At 39.2% G+C, this 9,533-nt stretch overlaps 1 pseudogene; it reads right to left on the bottom strand.

The window, feature by feature from the left end:
• Positions 1–240: 240 nt before the first annotated feature.
• Positions 241–396, bottom strand: LOC143687720 (mitochondrial import receptor subunit TOM5 homolog pseudogene; annotated as a pseudogene).
• Between the last annotated feature and the right edge of the window lie 9,137 nt (positions 397–9,533).

Here is a 9,533-nt window from a genome sequence, read left to right on the forward strand (position 1 = left end):
AATATCACAGACTGAAGGGTGTACTATGACCATAAGAAGTCCTTTCATACTTCCCAAATGGTTTTGTATTTTAGCTACAAAGGTTGGCCACCAGAGCCAGACTATTTTTTTTTCAGACTTGTTCTTTACAAGTATCAATCAAAGAGTTTCTTGCATCTTTCAGGGCCTTTTCACTTGCAGATGGGAGCAGAAACTGTAACCAGGTCTTCATCTCATGCATTCACATGGGATGCCCAATCTTCATATGCTGTCCAATTTCTTTGAGATAAAAAGAGTGACTCACAGCAAAGCCACATGGATGAGAAAGCTCCGTATGGAGAAGAACACGCCTTCACACATTTTCCATTTCATTTCCTCTGGAGCCAGCTTTGGCCCAAGGCCCTCAGTCCAGAACATCACAACCTTCCACCTTCCCGTTGTTGCTCTTGGATCTCCTCAGAGATAGCCTCACACTGCAACTCCCAGACATTACTTTGTTGTGCCTAACTTTAAAGGAAATACTTACGAAAAGTATTAAGTAAGTTGTTTTATTTGGCTTTAGAAAATTAAGGAAATTTTGGAAAAGTAAAGAAACTTTCTATTCCTGAGTTGTGGTTTGTTTGTTTGTTTGTTTGTTTTTTGTATGCTCTATAGTGGTGGTCACATTTCATTCTTTTTCTATGTAAGTATCCCATTATTTTAGCACAATTTGTTGAATTCTTGTTTGTTTTTCTTTCTTTTGTTTACTTGTTTTTGGGATGTGCATGGGCCGGGAGTCTAACTTAGGTCTCCCACATGATAGTAAGAATTCTACCACTGAACTGCCGTTGCACCTCTTGAGTTGTGTTTTTAAAATCATGGATGAGTACTGGATTTTATCAAAGACTTTTTCTTCCTATATTGAGATAATTAAATAGTTTTTCTCTTTTAAGCTACTAATTTAGTATATAGGTTAGGAATTGAGTTTGGTTGTTGGCAACAGAAACTCAAATATACTGGCTGTTCTATTTTGCTAGTTGCTGGGATGCAATATACCAGAAACAGAATGGCTTCCAAAAAGGGGAATTCAACAAGTTGCCAGTTTACAGTTCCAAGGCTGAGAAAATGTCCCAATTAAAGCAAGTCTATAGAAATGTCCAATCAAAGGCATCTATCCAGGGAGAGATACCTTGGTTCAAGAAGGCCGATGAACTTCAGGGTTTCTCTCTCATCTGGAAGGTCACATGGTGAACACAGCATCATCTGCTATCTTCTTCTCCCATCCTCCTGCCTCATGAAGCTCCCCAGGAGGCACCTTTCCTCCTCATCTCCAAAGGTCGCTGGCTGGTAGATTCTACCTCTCGTGGCTATGTTGTTCTGCTCTGCTCTCTCTGAATCCCTCATTCTCCAAAATCTTTCCTCTTTTATAGGACTCCAGAAACCCATCAAGACCCACCCAAATGGGTGGAGACATGTCATCATCTAATCCAGTTTAACAACCATTCTTGTTTACGTCACATCTCCAGGGAGGTGATCTAATTATGATTTCAAACATACAATGCTGAATAAGAATGAGAAGAAATGACTGCCTTTACAAAATGGGATTAGGATTATAACATGGCTTTTCTGGGGGACATACATTCTTTCAAATAAGCACACTGGCTTTTAAATAGAAATTTATACCTTAATGTAAAAGAAGACCCAAAGAAGACAGTTCAGGGATTTTATTTTTGAAATCTTTTTTATTGTTAAATATAACATATATACAAAGGAAAGAAAGAAAAAGCAGTGATTCTCTACTTCAAGTAGATACAGATTCAGAGTTTGTTATGGGTTACCGTTTCACTATTTCAGATTTTTCCTTCTAGCTGCTCCAGAACACTGGAGGCTAGAGGAAATTTTTTGGAAAAAAAAATATATAAAAACCCAATAAATTTCAAAGCATAGCACAACAATTAGTTGTAGAACAGATTTCAGAGTTTGGTGTGGGTCACAATTCCACAATTTTAGGTTTTTATGTCTGGCTGCTCTAAGATTCTGGAGACTCAAAGAAATACCAATATAATGATTCAGCAATCGTACTCCGTTGTTAAACCCTACCTTCTCTGTATAACTCCAACACCACCTTTGATCTTTCTCCCACTCTTTAGGGGTATTTGGTCTGTGCCTGATCTAACTTTTTCATGTTGGAAGGGGCTGTCAATAATATCGGATAGGGAAATGGAACTACTTCATGCTCTGGAGAGGTTGGCCCTTCTGCATTTCAGGACTTATCTGGTCCAGGGGCCCATCTGCAGGTTGTAGGTTTCTGGAAAGTTATCCTAGTGCATGGAACCTTTATAGAATCTTATATAATGCCCTGGGTGTTCTCTAGGGTTTGCAGGAATGGTTTTGATTGGGGTTTGGCAAGTTATGGTAGGTAGCAATGTCTAACTGAAGCTTGCGTAAGAGTGACCTCCAGAGTAGCCTCCTGACTGTATTTGAACTTTCTCAGCTACTGATATCTTATTTTTCCCTCTTTTGGTCAAGATGGCGTTGTTGATCTGCCAGGGCCAGACTCATCCTTGGGAGTCATCTTCCATGCCGCCAGGGAGACTTTCTCCAGTTCAGGGATTTTTTAATATGGTGAGTCAACAAAATTATCATAGACCTCGGCTTCTACCTTTTTTCCATCCCACATTCTTAGCATGTAGCTTTCATTCTCAAGATCCGATTCCTCTAGTTCCAGTCATCCCATCCATAGTTTAAGCAGAAGAAAAGGAAAAAGACAAGGGGCAAACTCCTACTTAGAAGCTTTCCAGAAACACCTAAACAATGCTTAAAACATTGTCATATGGCCACATTTTGCTGAAAGGGAGGCTGGGGAATATAGTCAGTTATACAGTCACAGCCATTTCAAATAAAACCATTTCAAATAAAACCATTTCAAATATTACTAAGCACTAATGGAGAACAGAAACATATGTGCAAATCCTATTAATGCAATTTCTTCTGTTAAACCATCCTTGTATTCCTGGGATACATTATACTTGGTCATGATATAGCTTTAAAAATAAGACAGGATGCAGTTTGTTATTATTTTGGATTTTTGCCTCTATGTTTCTCCTTGATATTGGCACACAGTTTTAATTTCTCAGTGTCTTTGGTTTTGGTTCAGAATTATACTGGCCTCATAAAATAGGCTGAGTAGTTTGCTTCTTTTTCTATTCCCTGGAATACTTTGTATCAAATTCTTGGTATATTGGTGGAATTTGACTGAAAACTCTCTGGCTTTGATTTTCTTTATTGTTGTTTAGTTTAGTTTTAGTGAGTCTGTTGAGAGACATTCTGATTGAATGTCTTTAAAGTGTGTACATCTATTCAGGCTTTCTATTCTTTCTTAATATGGTTTGCTAATTAAAAATTTTATAAAACATTATCTATTTAATAATCTGTGATTTAAATACTTATTGACAGATGTGACTGTGTGATTGCGAAAACCTTGAGTCTGATGCTCCTTTTATCTACCTTATCAACAGATGAATAAAACATACAGAATAAAAATAAATAATAGAGGGAACAAATGTTAAAATAAAATTAGATTGAAATGCTAGTGATCAATGAAAGGGAGTGGTAAGGGGTATGGTATGTATGAATTTTTTCTGTTGTCTTTTTATTTCTTTTTCCAAATTGATGCAAGTGTAAGAAATGATCATGATGATGAATATGCAAATATGTGATGATATTGTGAATTACTGATTATGTATGTAGAACAGAATGATCATATGTTAAGAATGTTTGTGTTTGTTTGTTGTTATATTTTTTTAAAAAAATAAAAAAACTTATTGGCACAAAGTTTTTCATAGGGATTTCTTAAATGACCTTTAAAGCCTCTTTTCCTCCTTAATATTGCCTACCTAAGCCTCATCTCTTTTCTTTTCCTTAATTGAGCTTACCAGTGGTCTGTTTCAGTCAGCTTTGGTTTTCTTCAGTCTCTCCATTATTTCTTTGTTGTCTATTAAATTAAGTACTGTTCTTATTTTTATTATTTTCTTCCGTATACTTTCTTTGGGTTTATTCTGTTGTTCTTTTTCTAACTTGTCTTGAATAAGATGATTTTTCCTTTTTTTTGTATGCTGTATGGTGGGGGTCACATTTAGTTCTTTTTCCATGTGAGTTTCCCATTATTGCAGCACCATTTGTTGAATTTTTGTTTGTTTGTTTGTTTGGAAAGTGCATAGGCCAGGAATCGAATCCAGGTCTCCCATGTGGCAGGAGAGAATTCTACTACTGAACTACCCTTGCACCCCCTAATTTTTCCCTTTTTAATGTATGTATTTTAATCATACAAATGTCCCTCTAGTATTGTTTTCCTGCACCCTCCAAGTTTAATATATAAACTTTTCATTTTCTTCCATTTTAAATGTTTCCTAATATCCATTTGTACCAGTTTGAAACTATTATGTACCCCAGAAAAGCCATGTTTTATCCTGATCTGATCTTGTGGGGACAGACCTATAGTTTAGGGTTGGAAACTTTGATTGGATTGTTTCCATGAAGATGTGGCACACCCAGTTGTGCCACACACACAAAAAAAATCCCATTTTGGTCAGATTACTTCCATGGAGATGTGACACACTCAATTTGGGTGTGGCCCTTAGATTAGATGGAGATGTGATTGCACCATTCAAGGTGGGTCTTGATTAGTTTACTCTTCCTTTAAAAGGGGGAACTTTTGGAGAAACCTCAGATACAAATGCTTGGAGAGCATAAGCGACAGTGCTGACAGGGCCAACACAAGACCCAGACGTTTTAAGATGCAGGGCCCAGCAGACATTGCCATGAACCTTCCCATGAGATGTTAAGCAAACCATAACCTGGAGAGAGTCAAGGGAAGTCAAGTATGAAACCCAGCCCTGGAGAAGCCAAGTGAGGAACCCCTGCAGGAAACAGAGGCTGAAAGCAACAAAGTCCAGGTGCAAGGGACCATCAGATACCAGTTGTGTGCCTTCCATGAAGACAGAGCTGTTCCAAACGGCATCAGCCATCTTAAATGATGGTAACCACCTATTGATGCCTTAATTTGGACATTTTCATGGCCTTAGAACTGTAAACTTGTAATGGAATGAATTTCCGTTTTCGAAACCATTCCATTTCTGGTATATTGTATTCCGGCAACTTTAGAAAACCCATACACTATTGTAAATTCTTTCTTGGACTACAGATTATTTAGCAGTGTTTTAAAATTTCAGAACATATGGGAAATCTGTATCAGGGGAACATATATAAATGTACAATGTGTCTTATAAAGACAGTGCTTTTTAAGTTTATTGAGAACTATTTGACTAGTCCAAGCACAGCACCAGGGATTTTGTAACCAGTTTTTTTATTTGTTTGTTTTAATTTGCTTCTTTCTTTCTCAACCCCACATCATTAGAAGAAGCTACTCTGATTTTATTTTCTTTAGCTGGCTTCCACAAAAGCCAATTAAAAATTTTTTTATTGATATATATTATATATTCACATACCATGTAATCATCCAATGTGTACAGTCAATGGTTCACAATATCGTCATGTAGCTGTGCATTTATCATCACAATCAACTTTTTTCTTCTTTTTTTGTGAAGCAAAAAAATACAAAGAAGCAATAAATTTCAAAGCGCATTGCAACAATTAGTTATAGAACAAATTTCAGAGTTTGGTGTGGGTTAAAATTTCACAATTTTAGATTTTTACTTCTACCTGCTCTAAGATATTGGAGACTAAAATATCAATGTAATGATCAGCAATCATATTCTAAAAGGCAATTTTTAAATAACAACTTTATTGAGATGTAATACACATACCATACAATCCACCTATTGAAAGTATACAATTCAGTGGGCCTTAGTATATTCAGAGTATTGTGTCCATCATCACAAATAATTTTATTTTTTAAACATTTTGTTATTGTATAATATAACATTTATACATAACAAAGAAAGAGGAAAGCAATACTTTTCAAAGCACATGTGTGCCGGTCTGAATCAGTGGTGGACCCCAGAAAAGCCATGCCCTTTGATCCTCATTCAATATTGCTGGGTGGGAACATTTTGATTGTTTCCATGAAGATGTGACTCGCCCAATTGTTGGTGGTAACTTTTGATTAGATGATTTCCATGGAGGTGTGTCTCCACCCACTGAAGGTGGAGTTGCTTGCTGGAATCCTTTAAAAGAGGAAACATTTTGGAGAGAGTCCCTTTTGGTAGAGCCACGTGAAAGCCAGCAGATGCCGCCATGTTCGCCATGTGCCCTTCCAGCTAAGAGAGAAACGTTGAACGTTGTTGGCCTTCTTGAACCAAGGCATCTTTCCCCAGATGCCTTAAGTGGGACATGTCTATAGCCTTGTTTTAATTGGGACATTTTCTCAGCCTCAGAACTATAAATGAGAAACTTGTTAAATTTCCCTTGTTAAAAGTCATTCTGTTTCTGGTATATTGCATTCCGGCAGCTAGCAAACCAGAACAGATTTTGGTACCAGAGAGTGGGGTGCTACTGCTGCAGTTTGCAGATACCAAACATGTTGGAACAGCTTTTTAAATGGATAAAGGGAAGATTCTGGAAGAGTTGTGAGAAGCTTGATAGAGAAGGCCTAGAATGTTTTGAAGAGACTGTTGGTAGAAATGTAGACCCTGAAGATACCTCAGACGAGGCCTTAGACAGAAATGAGGCACGTGTTATTGCAAACTGGAAAGAAGATGATCCTTGTTTTAAAATGGCAGCTAATCTGGCAAAATTGACTGGTGGCTTTGGCTGGAAGGCAGATTTTAAAAGCCATGGACTTGGATATTTAGCAGAAGAGATCTCCAAATTAAATGTTGAAAGTGCAGTCTGGTTACTCCTCACGGTTTATAGTGAAATGCAACAGAAGAGAGATAAGCTGAAAACTGAACTTTTGAGTACAAAGAAACCAGAAATTGACGTCCTGGAAAATTCTGGGCCTCCAGAGAGGGAGACCCCAGAGAATAGTGCTCCATGTGAGGATTTGACCAGATGTGGAACCAGTCAGCCATCTCAGAGACAGCCGGGATCAGACGTTACCCAGGAAGGATTTGTGGAAACTCCTTATGGCTGATGGGCATGATCCAACGCTATTGCATAGAAAGCCAATGAGAGTGCTGTGGGACCTGTATAAACAGAGCCACTGCCAGTTTGGACTGGGGGATTCAGAGAAGGAACACATTAGGGAAAAAATAACTTCAGAGGTAAAACCATGGAGGCTGAGGTCTGAAGTCAAGAAACCTCGGGCCAGGAGAGTGGACCCGCTCAAGTCCGTGGAGAGGGTGAGTTTGCACTGAAGGCAGAGGATGGGCCTTCCACCTCGTTGCAGTGGAAGAGTCATGCCGCCCCAGGCCTTGGAGAGGGTGAAGCACATTCCTTGGGGTTTGAGGAGAGCCTGGCTGCTACCACATGGTGGGGTTGAATGTGTGCCCCAAAGATGGCAGAGAGCTCAGGTGCGGCCCCAATGGCTTGGAGAAGATGGAGCTGAGAAAAAGATGGTCTCCCCAGTGTCCTCCAAGGTTGTATTCGGAGAAAGGCAAGCCTCTGTGTAGGCCCTTGGAAAGGGTGGGACTGTCGCTTTCTAAAGCCCTGAGGATAAATGACTCTCAGACTTTGAAATCTAATGGACTTTGCCCTGCAGGTTTTTGAAACTGTATGTATCTGGTGACCCCTGTGTTCCTTCCTCCCTATGGAAATGTGTGTATGTATCCTATGAATGTTCCTCCTTTGTATGTTGGCAGCAAATAACTTGTTATGAGTTTTCAAAGGTCCAGAGCAAATGGAGAGAATTTTGCCTTAGGACAGACCATGCCTGTAATTGACTTGGTGAGATTTTATACTGTCTCTAATTTGGTACTTCATTTGTATTGCTAATGAAAGGTTTAAGGTTTTCTGATACTGTTATGGAATGAATGTATTTTGCATTTGGAAAGAGCATGTCTTTTTGGGGTCCAAAGGGTGGAATGTGCTGATCTGAATCTGTGGTGGACCCCATAAAAGCCATGCCCTTTGATCCTCATTCAGTATTGCTGGATGGGAGCATTTTGATTGTTCCCATGAAGATGTGACCCACCCAATTGTGGGTGGTAACTTTAGATTAGATGATTTCCATGGAGGGGTGTCTCCACCCACTGAAGGTGGAGTTTGCTTGCTGGAATCCTTTAAAAGAGGAAACATTTTGGAGAGAGTTCCTTTTGGTAAAGCCATGTGAAAGTCAGCAGACCCTGCCATGTTTACCATGTGCCCTTCCAGCTGAGAGAGAAACATTGAACGTTGTCGTTCTTGAACCAAGGTATCTTTCCCTGGATGCCTTGATTGGACATTTCTATAGACTTGTTTTAATTGGACATTTTCTTGGCCTTAGAACTGTAAACTAGCAATTTATTAAATTTCCCTTGTTAAAAGCCAGTCTGTTTCTGGTATATTGCATTCCGGCAGCTAGCAAACTAGAACAACATGTCAACAAATAGTTAAGAACAGATCCCAGAGTTTGTCATGGGCTACTATTCCATCATCTCAGATTTTTCCTTCTAGCTGCTCCAAAACACTGGAAGCTAAGGGAATATTAATATAGTGATTCAGCAGCCATACTCATTTGTTAAATACCATTTTCTTGATTATACCTCCACTTCCTCCTTTAATTCTTCTCCCAATCTATAGGGATTTTTGGGAAATGCTTGTTCTGACTTTTTCATGTTGAGAAGGGGTGTCTACACTAAAGGATAGGGGGATGTAATTAATTGATAATTCTGGAGAGGCTGGTCCCTTTGAGTTTCAGGATTTATCTGACCTAAGAACCCTCTGGGGATTATATGTTCCAGAAGGCAAACCTAATGTATGAAACCTTTATAGAGTCTCAGTTCAAGCCCTAGGTATTCTTGAGAGTCAAAAGGAGCAATGTTGATTCGGGTTTAGCAAATCATGGCAGTTAGCACATGAAGCTCGCATAAGCGCAGCCTCCAGAAGAGCCTCTTGACTCCATTTGATCTCTCTTGGTCATTGATGACTTATTTTATTACACTTCTTTTCCCCCTTTTGGTCAGGAAGGTGTTGTCAACTTCCTGTGCCAAGGCTAGCCACGTTCCCAGGAGTCACGCCCCACGTTGTCAAAGAGATTTTCACCCTTGAATGGCTTATACCACATAGAGGGTAGGGCAATGATTTTCCTTGCAGAGTTGGGCTTATTGAGAGAGAAGCCACATCTCAGCAACAAAGAGGCTTCCTGGAAGCAATCTTAGGCCTTGCTATGGCTTAGCTTCCCCCCTATAGAAATAAGTTTTATTAGAGCAAGACTCAAAATTCAGGGCTTGGCCTGTTTTGTTGGGAGTCCTTAGTGATTGAGAGGGTACCTGGGATTTTCCAGATGGGAGAGTTTAACAGTTCCATATATATATATATTCACTGCCCCCACCCCACCCCGCCCCACTTCAGGTCCTCAAGGGACTCTACCAGTAGTTTTTAATTATTAGCTCACCATAGATTGAGATGTATCCTGATATTATATTAAGCTATAGAAAATTACAAGGGTTTGTTCCTGTTCTGGACTCCAGGAGTTT

The sequence above is a fragment of the Tamandua tetradactyla genome, chromosome 1 (genome assembly GCF_023851605.1).
Source record: "Tamandua tetradactyla isolate mTamTet1 chromosome 1, mTamTet1.pri, whole genome shotgun sequence".
In the NCBI taxonomy this organism is placed as follows: domain Eukaryota; kingdom Metazoa; phylum Chordata; class Mammalia; order Pilosa; family Myrmecophagidae; genus Tamandua; species Tamandua tetradactyla.